This window comes from Canis aureus, chromosome 13 (assembly GCF_053574225.1).
Source record: "Canis aureus isolate CA01 chromosome 13, VMU_Caureus_v.1.0, whole genome shotgun sequence".
NCBI lineage: Eukaryota > Metazoa > Chordata > Mammalia > Carnivora > Canidae > Canis > Canis aureus.
Window position 1 is genome coordinate 66,914,647 of NC_135623.1, and position 14,043 is coordinate 66,928,689.

The window sequence follows — 14,043 nt, forward strand, 5'->3', positions numbered from 1 at the left end:
TTTTTGTGGTTTGGGTTTCTTAAGTATTTATTATCATATATGTTTAATTCATCTATACTCATCTATCACTGAGTAAAATTTACAATAAAAGTATTCTTTAATATACAAGTAAGGCCAAATTAACAAATCCACTTAACAGAGTTAAGGTTGCAACAAGCTTAAATAACCAAATGCATATATATGTGGATAAAACCAAGACTCAGGTATATGTCAATACAGTATGGAGTGAGATCAAGAACATTACAGTTAATAAAATAAAAATTAAAATAGTACCTGCAAGATTGTCACTATTTTTCATTCAAAAGATAAAGTATATGTCATGACTACCTCATAAACAGCTTTTCATCTGAACTTTGAAAAGACTCTATGGTAAATATTATGGACAACACTAATTTTATTAAAAAAACAAAAATCATGGCACAGCCCAGTACTTTACAAAAAGAAATATTTCAGTTTACGAAGCTCTTTTTTGTTGTTTTTTTTTTGTAGGTGTAGTACTAACTTAATTCTCAGAATGCTTATTTGTCATCTTTAGCCCACTTTTATAAAAGACAATATGAAAGTTCAGAGTCGTTAAATAATTTTTATTAAGTCACTCAGACAAGAGATGAGAGTTGGGCATCTCACATACAGGTCTCTTGTTCCCACATCCAGAGAATTTAACAAAGGTATATGTTATGACTTGACTTCCACACATTTACCTCTAAATATATATAATATTATATTATTATTATTATTATTATTATTAGTAGTAGTAGTAGTAGTAGTAGTAGTATATTTTTAGAGAAGTCTTTATTTCCTTGTTTTACAAATAGAGCTGGCTGACTTGTTGCTTTTTGGTGATTAGTCAAAGAGATCAAATCCCATATCCTCCTCCAGTCCCTTGAACTCTTCCTTTGCTTCAACTTTGATTGGGGCTGTTGCCACAAATGCGGACGGATAAGCCAAGAAGGCCTTGACCTTCTCAGCAAGTGGGAAGATGTAATTAGTCTACACAGAGAAAGCCAGGACTTGCCTCTATTAATGACGTTAAAATGAGGTACTGATGCAACATCTGGGTAACCAATCTCCAGGCAGGTGCTAGCAATGCTGTGGTCTCCGTCCAGGAAGCAGGAAGTACTTTCTCTGTGTTGCCAAAATGCTTCAAGGTTGCAGATGCTGCCACTGTCAAACACCTGTTGGATACTCAACCCAAAGGAGAAGAGGGAGCTATTCAGCAGTGTGGCTTCACTAGCTTCGAGTTTGTCTCTAGTCTTAATCAGCTGCACATCACTCAGGATTTCAATGGTGCCCCTGGAGATCCCTAAAGCCTAAAAGAAGGAGGTCTTTCCAGTGTTCTGGGGGGGGCGGGCAGTGACTTCACACAGAGCTATGGCATTGACACATGTCCCAGCTTGAACCTTATTGGTCAACAGCCTGTCCCTCATCTCAGTGAGGTCTTTCAGGAACACAAAGTCCACATTCCCCTGAATATGAAACAATAGTTTCTCCAGGGCTGGATTATCTTCCAGATGCCTTCAATGGCGTTGTGCATCATAGCATGTTATACTGTTAGCAAGATATCGAATAGAAAATGCCACTGATTTCCATTAATTTTATGCATGTGAATAAATTTTTATATTTAGGTCAGCATTTTGACCAACAGAAGAGTAGTTGTATAATTTTTTAAGATGTATTACGTGAATATGTGACATTATTGTCTCTTATCAAAGAGTCAACTATTTTATTAACTGTTTTAGGGAAATCAATATTTAAAAGGTTCACCTAGGATCTTTTAAATGGATGCAGAAACATACACAGGGTATAAATAGGGAGTAGCAGTAGCATTACTCTGTGCTCATGGTAAATAAACGATTCATCAACAACCTGACAACCACAACTTATATCCACAGCTTCTCTGTAGATTTATGTTAAATATTCATCCTCTTTTACATGAATACAATTTGGAGGTTCTCCATAGGTTTAGAAGAGTAACGATCACTACCTAAACCCTAACTATAAAATATAAAAGCAAATTCCTTGGACTAGTTTAGGAAATTAATAACCTCATAACTTTTAGAAAGAAAATAACTAAACATACTTTTCAATGTACAGTATATAAAATCCCCTCTTTGTTTGCCTATTGATTAGAAACTTGTGCATAAACTTCTCAAGGAAGCAAAATACCTACATAACCCAGTATTTCCATGTAAATAAACCATCAAATATTTTAAAAGAAGATTTTAAAAGGAAGAAGAAGAAGAAGAAGAAGAAGAAGAAGAAGAAGAAGAAGAAGAAGAAAGAAGAAAGAAGAAGAAAGAAGAAAAAGAAGAAGAAGAAGAAGAAGAAGAAGAAGAAGAAGAAGAAGGAAGAAGAAGAAGAAGAAGAAGAAAAAGAAGAAGAAGAAGAAGAAGAAGAAGAAAGAAGAAGAAAGAAGAAGAAGAAGAAAGAAGAAGAAGAAGAAGAAGAAGAAGAAGAAGAAGAAGAAGAAGCAGGAGGAGGAGGAGGAGGAGGAGGAGGAGGAGGAGGAAATACTGACACTGGCAAAAAAAAAAAAACTGTTAAGCTTTTTAAATGAAAATACTGAAAACAAACACATTGGGTTGGGGTTCTCAGTAAACTTTATGTGGATGAAAACCTTAAAGAAATTAGATTCAATTAAGAGAGTTTTATTTTTAAAAAGCTGTTAAAAATGGGTCCATGAAATGCTGTATGTTTTAGTTTGAATTAATGGTAATGAGGTTCTGAGAACGTATTTACTCCACCCAGAGATACACCCCCTTAAATTATGGTTTCCAAGCAACTTTTTTTGTTTATTTGTTTCTCAGCAATTTGACAGATACCACTGGCTGGTTGTCCTTGTTTCTATACAACAGCTTGAAGGGGGGATTGAAAGATTGAAGCAAACTGCTTTGAAGATCTGTATTTATAAGTCAATCAGAGAAGGACAAACATTATATGGTCTCATTCATTTGGGGAATATAAAAAATAGTGAAAGGGAATAAAGGGGAAAGGAGAGAAAATGAGTGGGAAATAACAGAAAGGGAGACAGAACATGAGAGAATCCTAACTCTGGGAAACGAACAAGGGGTGATAGAAAGGGAGATGGGCCGGAGATGGGGGCGACTGGGTGACGGGCACTGAGTGGGGCACTTCATGGGATGAGCACTCGGTGTTATTCAATATGTTGGCAAATTGAACACCAATAAAAGGTAGAAGCACCAAGATTTCACAGTTAATTTAATACAAGGAAAGAGAAAAGCACAAAATGCAACCCTAAGATTTTGGCCTTGAGTAAATGGATGCAGGGTGGTGTGTCCAGCTGAGATAGTGGGTTGAGCAGGTCTGAGAGTGGGAAAGGCATATTGAATGTGAGATGTCTATTAGACATTCAAGCAAATGTATCCAGTAGGTGATTAAAAATGCAAGTTTGAAATTCAGGAGAGAGGACAAGAGTGGAGGTAGAAATTTTCTAATTGTTGTTGGAATATAGATGATATTTAAAACCATGTCACTTCTCAGGTGATCAAGAAAGAAAATGTACTTAGAGACGAGGAATGATGAAATCCAAAGCCTGGTTACAACTATAGTTAATGTTCGGAAGTATGAATATACTATAAAAATGAAAATGTACATTGATAAGCAATAAATCTCAGTCACCTATCAACTACTATTTTGGAACCCTTTCCCAGCCTCAGTAGGTCTGCTTCTCCGGTCTTCCGTTTGCTGGGTACTGCTATAATCATCTTTGGCTATCTAAATTCCTCTATCCCTCATCTTCATTTTTTACTCTTCCTCATGTCCACCTTATTAGAAATGCTTTAATTTTTCTGTACAAATTATTCTCAAATCCTCACAAAATCTCTAAGTTCTAGAAGATATTAGTTCAGAGCACGCTCAAGTTGGGTCTCATCAATATATCTGTAAATTTCCATCAAAAAGAAGTTCTACATCTTATGTGTTTCCATATATAAATAACCTCATATGTAAGTCCATAATATATATAATGGAAAAATCAATGAATATAAAATGTAAAATAATATTTTGTTACAGAAGGCCATAAACATAATATCTATAGCTTTCATATCTTAATGCTTAAGAATCACAGTATTATTCTATCTAAATGAATACAATCTTATAAAATTATGAATTACCAGCAGAGTCACATTCTTAATGTATACTTCTATTAAGAAAGAGAATCACATCCATAAACCTTTTGTGTGACAGGCAGGGACTTTTCCATTTCTCTCTCTATTTGCTATTCTTCCATAGGAAGAAGGGCAGCATAGTTTTTCTATTCTCTTGTCTAATTTGAGAAGAACAAGGCAGGGAGGCTACCAGGAGCTAACATGGAGCCTGTGCTTACTAACAAAGCCCTGCATCCAGCTGTAGAGCTAGACAAAGGCAACAGGCATCCTTTTATTAGTACAAAGGGCACCTTTCTTCACCAAGCTTGAACTGGCAGGGCCATGCCTTACTAGGAATAGTGTGGCAGCATTTTAGAGTATCATCAGAGGAAAAAAATGACATAGTCATAGTTTAATTAAAGATAGCATATTGAAGAGATCATTTAAAGACGTATGCAGAAAATCTAAGAGATGCGGAAGCACTCATGGGGTAGAAACAATGATAATTCATAGCCCTAAGTATAAAGGGACAGGTGAATACTTCCAGAGACTGGGAAAAGCTGAGGTGGTGAAGTGCTGCCTAATAGAGGTTATAATTAGAGGCAGAACAAGGTCAGAAGGGGGCAAGAAGAAGCTAAATGTCCAGACCTGCCCAGACCCATTCTTCTTCCCCTTTCCAATCCTTGGAAGTTGCTGAGTACAACTGCAATCCTGAAGGAAAGGCAGATGGAGTGATGCAATACAGTAAGGCCAGACTCTCAAGCCCCAGAACAACAGCAGAGGAAGGCAGAGAATGAGTCTAGGGAACAAACCCGAGTAACCAAGACAGATATATTTTCCAGTTCATCTAATATATTAACCATATTTCTAGCTTCTGCAAACTTATGCTTTAGCAGCTGCTTTGCATGTCTCCTGGATACAGCCAGCTGTGGATAGCCCCATAATAATCTTCAAATCCCCTCCTTTGACTTCTTGCCCTCTTCATTTGCCTCTCTCCCACTGACCGACATTCTTTCTTTCTGAGAAGAGTCCTGCTCCTGGGAGCACACTTTTCAAAACAAAATCAACCAATTTAGCATCCACAACTACAACCACCTTCTTTATAAGGCTCTTATACTCTAGGTATAATCACCCCAGAGCCAGATGCCAGAAAACTATGGACAGCCCCTATGCCACAGAGCCTTCTAAAGTCATTAAAACTGGCCAATCTAAGCCTACCTACACTGATTCACCAGTTCCTTCCAGTGAACACCACAATATTCTTGCTCAATCCCTGTGCTTCCTTGTGTGGCCCCCTCCATTACGTGACATGCTCCCCTTCTCCAGAGAATTGTAAGATAGTTTCTTTTTAATGATAACTGTCTCATGATCCGTTGGCCTTACTGTATCTCAAGTTTTCTATTAATGTGGTATATTTTAAAAATCTGATTTGATGACGATTTTAATGAAATTTGGACATCTCCCCCTAATCTTTTTTTCTTATATCCATTGGTCTCAATTTCACTCTACCTAGATAACTGTTTACCAATTTATAAATGATACACTCATAAATCCTGTGGCATTATTTTATGTTAAAGATAATTTGTTATAAAGTGAGATTATTAAACCTTACTTATATTACTAAATTTATTATGTCCAGTTGCATGGTTTCAAGTGCTACAAACAAATAATGTTTATAATTCACTAAAAATAAACTAATATAAAATAAAGTTAAAGAGAAAGGACACTAATTAATAACAAAAATACACATGAGAAAAAAAATACCACTGGAAGGGTACACAGTAAAGTTAGTGGGTTAATCCCTTCTAAACTAGTATGAAGATTAAGGGGTGCCTGGGTGGTTCAGTCAGTTAAGCATCTGACTCTTGGTTTTGGCTCATGATCTCCAGATCATGAGATCAAGCCCCAAGTTGGGCTCCATGCTCAGCACAGAGTCTGCTTCTCTCTCCCTCTGCTTCTATTCCTCCCCCTGCTCACATGAGTGCTCTCTTCCTGTCAAATAAATAAAATCCTTAAAAAAAAAAATATATATATATATATTAAATTTTTTAAATAAAATTACTATGAAAATTAAAAGACAAATGTAGTAAAAATGCTATGATTACAAAATTGGATAAGTATACACAAGATAAAATTGTGTAAAATATAACATCAAAATATACAAAATATACAATTCAGGGAGGCAGTAAAAATTTTGAGCTTTATAATGAGGTCAAACCTAAGTTGTCATCCACGTTAAATGAACTGTCATAGATATAAATGGATATGCAAACTTCATGGTAACTACAAAGTAAAAGCCTACAGTAAATACACAAATAATAACAAGAGGAAAGGAATATAAGCATACCACCAAAGGAAGTAATCAAACCACAAAGGAGGAGATCAACAGAAAAAGAAACAGAAAGGAAATACAAAAACATCCAGAAAACACTTATCAAAATGGCAATACTCATATACCTACCAATAATTAATTTAAATATAAATGGATTAAATTAAATTCCCCAGTCAAATACATACTGTAGCTTAATGGATTAAAGTGAAAACAAAATCAAAATAAATAAATAATTAATGAATAAATAAACAAAACAAGACTTGCTACCTATATGCTGTCTACAAGAGACTCATCTAACATGTAAGGACACACATACACTAAAAGTGAAGGAATGGAAAAAGATATCTCATGAGAATGGAAACCCAAAGATAGAGTAGTTATACTTATATCAAACAAAAGAGTTTAAACCAAATACTGTAATAAGAAACAAAGAAAGGTGTAGCATAACAATAAAGCGGTTAATCCAACAAAAGAATATGACATTGTAAATATTTATGCACCTAGCATAGAAGAACCTATATATATGAAGCAAATATTAACTGACCTAAAGGAAGAAATAGCAATAGAATAAGAGTAGGGAATTTAATACCCATTTACATCAATGAATAAATCATCCAGACAGAAAATTAATAAGAAAATATCAGCTTTAAATGAAACATTAAGAACAAATGGATTTAACAGATATTTATAGATTATTCCATCCAAAAGCAATAGAATACACCTTATTTCTCAAGTGCACATGAAACATCTTCCAAGCTAAATCACATGTTAGGCCATAAGACAAGTCTTAATAGATTCTAGAGGACTGAAATAGTATCAAGCATCTCTGTCATCATGATGGTATGAAACTAGAAATTAAGTTCATGAAGAAAAGTGGAAAATTCACAAATATGTGGACATTAAACAACATGCTACTAGACAACAAATGGGTCAAAAACAAATTAAAAGAGAATTCATAATTATGCCCTGAGACAAAAAAAAAAAATAGAATGTAACATACCAAATTTTATGGGATACAACAAAAGCAGCTTGAAGAGGGAAGTTCATAGCAAAACAGACTTACCTCAAGAAACAAAAAAGCCTCAAATACAGAAAGAAAAACCTAATTTTATATCTCATATAATTAGAGAAAGAAGAAGAAATGATATGGAAAGTTAATAGGGGTAAATAACAAAGACTAGAGCAGAGATCATTGAAATCAAAAAAGGATGCCACAGAAAAGAAAAACATAAGTCAATATCCTTGATAAGCATAGATACAAAACTTTTCAGCAACTTATTAGTATAATGACTTCAACAATAAATTAAAAGAGTCAAACATCATGACCAAATGGGATCTATCCCAGGAATACAAGGATGGTTCAACACCAGCCAATCAGTCAATGTGATGTATATATATATATCACATTAACAAGAGAAAGGATAAAAATCATTATGGTCATCTCAATAAATGTAGAAAAAGCTTTTAACAAAATTCAACATCCATTTACGATTAAAAATTCTAAAGGAGGTATAGACAGAACATACCTTAACATAAGAAAGGCCATATAGGACAATCCCATAACTAACATCATACTCAATGGTGAAAAGTTGAAAACTTTTCTTCTAAGAACAGTAGCAAGACAAACATGCTCACTCTGACCACTTTTATTCAACACACTATTGAAAATCCTTGTCATAGCAATTAGGCAAGAAAAATAAATAAAAGACACCCAAATTCAGAAGGAAGAAGTAAAACTCACTATTTGCAAATAGCATATTATATGTAGAAAACCCAAAAGATTCTATCAAAAAACTGCTAGAACTAATCAAACTCATTAAAGCTGAAGGATACAAATCAATACATACAGTAATCTGTTGCACTTCTAAACACTGATAACAAACTACCATAAAAAATTAAGGTAATAACTCAATTTATAATTGAATCAAAAAGAATACAATACTTAGGAATAAATTTAATCAAGGTAATGAAAGACTTATATATTGAAAACTTCAAGACATTAATGAGAAAAGTTGAAGAAGACACAAATAAATGTAAAGGTATTCTGTGTTAATGGATTGAAGAATTCATATTTTTAAATACTCAAAGCAATCTATAGATTTAGTACAATCTCTATCATAATTCCAAAGGCATTTTTTTTTCATAGAAATACAACAAATAATCCTAAAATTTGTACGGATTCACAAAAGACTGAAAATAGCCAAAGTAACCTTGAAAAAGAAAAAGAAAACTGAAGGTGTAACATTCCCTGATTTCAAACTGTAGTACAAAGCTATAGTAATTAAAACACCATGATATAGGGATAAAAACAGGCACACAGATCAATGGAACAGAACAGAGAGACCAGAAATAAACCTATGCATATACAGTCAATTCATTTACAACAAAGGAGCCAAGAATATGCACTGGGGCAAGAACAGTCTGTAACATAAATGGTGCTGGGAAAATTGGGCAGCCACATGTAAAAGAATGAAACTGAACCACTACCTCATGTCATACACAAAAATTACCTCAAAACAGAATAAAGACTTGAAAATAAAACCTGAAATCTTAAAACTCCTGGAAGAAAACATAGGTGGTAAACTCCTCGACATAGGTCTTGATGGTGATTATTTTAGTCTGGTGCCAAAAGCAAAAGCAAGAAAATAAAAAATAAACAAGTGGGACTATAATAAACTGAAAAAGCTTTTCACAGCAAAGGAAACCATCAGCAAAATAAAAAGTGCATTATTTACAGGAGCCAAGATATGGCAGCAAGCTAAGTATCCATTCATGGATAAATGGACAAAGAAAATATGGGAGATAGATGATTGATAGATGATAGATAAATAGATCTCACATATGGTATCCATGGACCTTGAAGTCATTATACTAAGTGAAATAAGTTAGAGAAAAAAGAACACCATATAACCTAAAATTAAAACCAATCTCACAAAGAACAGAGAAGTAGTTACCAGAGGCAGAGGGATGGGGGTGGGGGAAGAAATGGTTAAACTGTTTTATTTGGGGTTTTTTTATTTGGGGTTTAAATAAATTGAATAGTTTATATATATTTTTAAAAGTAAAGGGGTATTAGGGGACCAGTATTGGGAATGATGGCTGGAGAGAAGCAACATAATATTTTTAATTTTAAAAAGAAATAACCTAACAAACAAAAAAACCTCAAACAACTTGCAGGGATGCCAACAGGAGGGCACAGGAGTCACCTTGAAAAAGCTCTACTGGTCAAACAAGGGATAATTTGAGCATCAAAGATAATAATGACTGTAAGTGATTAAAACACATGAAATAGGGCAGCCTCGGTGGCTCAGCAGTTTAGCGCCGCCTTCAGCCCAGGGCCTGATCCTGGAGACCCGGGACCGAGTCCCATGTCGGGCTCCCTGCATGGAGCCTGCTTCTCCCTCTGCCTGTGTCTCTGCCTCTCTCTCTCTCTCTCTCTCTCTCTCTCTGTGTGTGTCTCTCATGAATAAATAAATAAAATCTTAAAAAAAATAAAAATAAAACACATGAAATAAAAATAATAATAAAATAAATAGGTAGGCAATGAGGTGTGATTACAGATCATTAAGCAACTTCAGCTGAAGGAAAACTCATTAATTCAATGCATTTCAAATTTATAGTCTATATAAACTTCTAACATATAGAATTTGAAGAAATAAATGTACATGTGTGTATCAGATAAGGGAGTAAAATAATCCATCCAGCTCTCATCGTTAATTTGAAGAAATGGAAAAAGCTCCGTATATTTGCTTTACTTTTTAAATTCAACATACACTCACAATTTGCCAATCCAACTTTTTGAGATGTTTCAAAAAAAAGTAATAGGAGCTACAGGCTTAGTATAAAACCTGACTCTCCTTGTGGAACTTCTTGCCTTGGAGAGCAACATGTATTGATTTTGACATGCCAATAAAGTTACATGGAAAGAAATTGGGTTAAAATTGAATTTACTGTGCAACAGTAAAAACCTATGCAACAAAATTAGGTGAACAGTGGTGATATTCTTAACACAGAAGTCCTTTCTAAATGCTATTACCACCAAAGACACAGGGTGCATGTAATTACAATCAGAAAAAAAAAAATCTATCACACTTCCCAATTTCACATGGCCAAACACATCGACTCCCTGGAAGTTTCATTAAGAGAAAGAACTGTGAAGAGAAGGCACACTGAAACATGAACTTTCATCTATTATTCACTATAGCTCAAGTTAATTTTCTGTAAAACACTGTTTCTCTCCACATCTTCACACCACATAAATAAATAAAAGCATAGTCATATTACTTTCCTATTGTAGTACAGTGCTACTTGGTAGTAAAGTTTCAGGGAATATTAAATGAGTATTTCAAGAATTCCTGACGTCTGGTTTAAGAAAATAAAGTGTTGTTTACTGCAAAGCATTTGCATAGGTGGATTTTTCCCCACACTAAGTACTATAAACCTGAGTTCAACTTTATGATACTTAAGACTTGTAGAAATGACCAAATGAAACAGGCTAAAAAGGAAAAAAAAGAAAAAAGAAAGAGGCTAAGAATGTGCATATTCATCTTGGATAATATAAAATACACCTTGTGAAATTTTTAGAATACATATTTGAATTTATATAATTCATGTATATAACTAATCATAGATACAAAAATATTTGAAATATATTTATAGAATTAAAAAATATAAAACTATTTTTGAAATTATTTTTTAATTAGGCTTCTGAATTGGGATGAATGTGTGTTAATGATAAGTAGATTTTTATTTTTATTTTTATTCACTTTTTTAAAGATTTTATTTACTTATTCATGAGAGAGACAGAGAGAGAGAGACAAAGACACAAGCAGGGGGAGAAGCAGGCTCCCTGCAGGGAGCCCGACGTGGGATTTGGTCCCGGGTCTCCGGGATCACGCCCTGGGCTGAAGGCAGCACCAAACTGCTGAGCCACCCAGGCTGCCCGATATGTAGATTTTTAAAAGATGATAATGCTAAATATATTTTAAACATCAGTATGGTTTTGGATTTTGCACTAAATATACACATGGTGATGTTTTCCTGTTTCCTTTTTAAGACTCAAAGTAAGAGTTTGCTCAACACCAGCAAATGGGTTAGTTTTACTTATGCCTGTCTTGTATTTAAAGAAGTGGCCTTATTTTGTGCTTAGCTTTCAGCATAGAAATTGATTTTAGAAAGACCATTTTCTAAGCAAAGGATTGCAGAATATAGCCCAAAATTCTGAATTGTTTAATCTAATATCCATCTGATGAGTTAGGTTGAAAGACTCCACCCTTCTAAAATGCGTGCATAGTTTTATCAAATAGATGTTCACTACCACCTTTCCTAAAAATGTGCGGTTTTATTGTTTCTGAGGTCCTAAATTCAATTTTAATCTCTTAAATTCTTATAATGACAATGTTAAAAGAATCATAATGTAATAAAGCTATTCCCACATATTATATTATGAAGCCAACCATGCCATCCAGCTCCAGCTCTCAGCATGTGGCAAGTATACTTAGATATTTGTCATATAAGTGGAATTGTATGGAAGCATCTAAATGTGCAGAGTGAGTATTTATGTGGCAAGAAGAGACTTTAGCCATGAATAGAACTATGAAGCCTACCCTAGTTACCAGGACCTCCACACCCTTTAGACCTTTGCCAGAAACCTCTCCGTCCTTCACCCTCCGCAGCACTATATTGACACCTTTCGTTATGGCACTTAGACTTTCTGCTGGAAATCACGGTCTTCTACATGTCTTATCTCTTCTTTTAACCTGGAAGCCTTTTGTGGATAAGATTCATGTCTACTTTATCAATTTATAGGCCACAACTACTACCATAGTGATTCTCATCTATTTTGCCAATAGCATAGAATTGTGGTTCTCAAAGGCATGGTCCCAGAACCAGCAGCATCAGTATCACCTGGGGATTTATTATGAACGCTAATTCTGATTTTGATACACTGAGTCAGAAACTATGGAGGTGGAACCCAGCAATCAATGTTTTTATATTGATAAATTGATTGATTGATTCAATCAGTTAGTGATTGAATTGTGATTATGATGAATAGTGATTATGATTAGTGATTCTAATGTAGGCTAAGGTTTGGGAACCACTGGCCTAAAGAGTCCTGATCACTAAAACCTCAGTTCCATTTTAAAATCTCAGTTCCTCTGTTCCCTTTGTACTTCCAGACAACAATCCTGTGGTAGTTATTTTAGGATCGGGAGAGAAAGTAATATTTAATTTTTTTAAAAAAGGACACCCTAAAGTGGTTTGAGGAGGACAGAGGGAGGAAGGCTATTAGGGAGATTCTGAGGCCTAATTCCAGGCATGCGCCATCCGTTGCCTGAGTCTAACCTCACCTCTCATGAAATGATTTATTTTAATTAGAATATGAATCCTTACTCATTTGGTATAGAGGCACTCAAGCAGGAGGGGCAGTGATCAGGAAATACAAGAAAAGATAACCTTTACAGTAATGAAGGAAATGGAAATTAAAATAAGGACCCTTGAGGATATCTGGATGGCTCAGCGGTTTAGCGCCCGCCTTCGGCCCAGGATGTGATCCTGGAGTCCCGGGATCGAGTCCCACATCAGGCTCCCGGCATGGAGCCTGCTTCTCCCTCTGCCTGTGTCTCTGCCTCTCTCTCTCTCTCTCTCTCTCTCTCTCATGAATAAATAAAATCTTCAAAAACTTAAAAAAATAATTAAAAAAATAAGGACCCTCTAGTAGTTTGGGGGATTATAGAACTGATGTAGTTCTGCTTACAAATACCAAAGGTCACAGACATGCACATGCACCACATACACACACACAGAGTTAATATACTGTATGGAAATTAAAAGCAAAAATCAAAGTATTCCTACAAATCTCAAAAAGAACCCAATCAACTAACTAAACAAACAAAAAACAACAATGAAAAACAAAGACTCTAAAAGATTTTAAAGTTTCTAAGTGAGTGCAACTTTGATTACTTTTAAATTAATATTCTCAACAAATTTTTAGGGTTATGTGAAATTTAGTCAAGCTTTTTTGCTTATGCAGAAATAATGGAATTACACTGATGAAAGTATTGTGGCTTAGTTTAAAAAAAGGGAAATATACTGGACTAACAGTTAAAAGAATAGTTGGTCCTGTAATAAACTTCCTCCTCATAATTTTTTTCTTCTGTCATTATTGTATCAAATACAAGCCCAGACCGGGATCCCTGGGTGGCGCAGCGGTTTGGCGCCTGCCTTTGGCCCAGGGCTCGATCCTGGAGACCCGGGATCGAATCCCACGTCGGGCTCCTGGTGCATGGAGCCTGCTTCTCCCTCTGCCTGTGTCTCTGCCTCTTTCTCTCTGTGACTATCATAAATAAATAAAAATTAAAAAAAAATACAAGCCCAGATGGATTATTAACTACATGAGGGCAAAAATATAGTTTATTCTATTTTATACATGCAGCAAAATATCTGAAACATAATGTCAAGAACTAGGAAGGGTCTGGGATCTTACTCTATTCCCAAGCTCGCAAGCTAGGTTGCCTCAGTTTCGCAGATGCTGAGGAAACACAGAATTCCTGAGTCAGAGAGGAAAGCAGCTAATTACCCACAGCAATAGCACTGGCCAAAATA

The 14,043-nt window shown here is 35.0% G+C and overlaps 1 protein-coding gene and 1 pseudogene across 4 annotated transcripts in view; both read right to left on the reverse strand.

The window, feature by feature from the left end:
* Window positions 1–14,043, reverse strand: part of MARCHF1 (membrane associated ring-CH-type finger 1) — an 800,751-nt gene that overhangs the window by 466,726 nt on the left and 319,982 nt on the right. The window lies entirely within an intron of this gene.
* LOC144281734 (large ribosomal subunit protein uL10 pseudogene) lies at window positions 791–5,407 on the reverse strand (annotated as a pseudogene).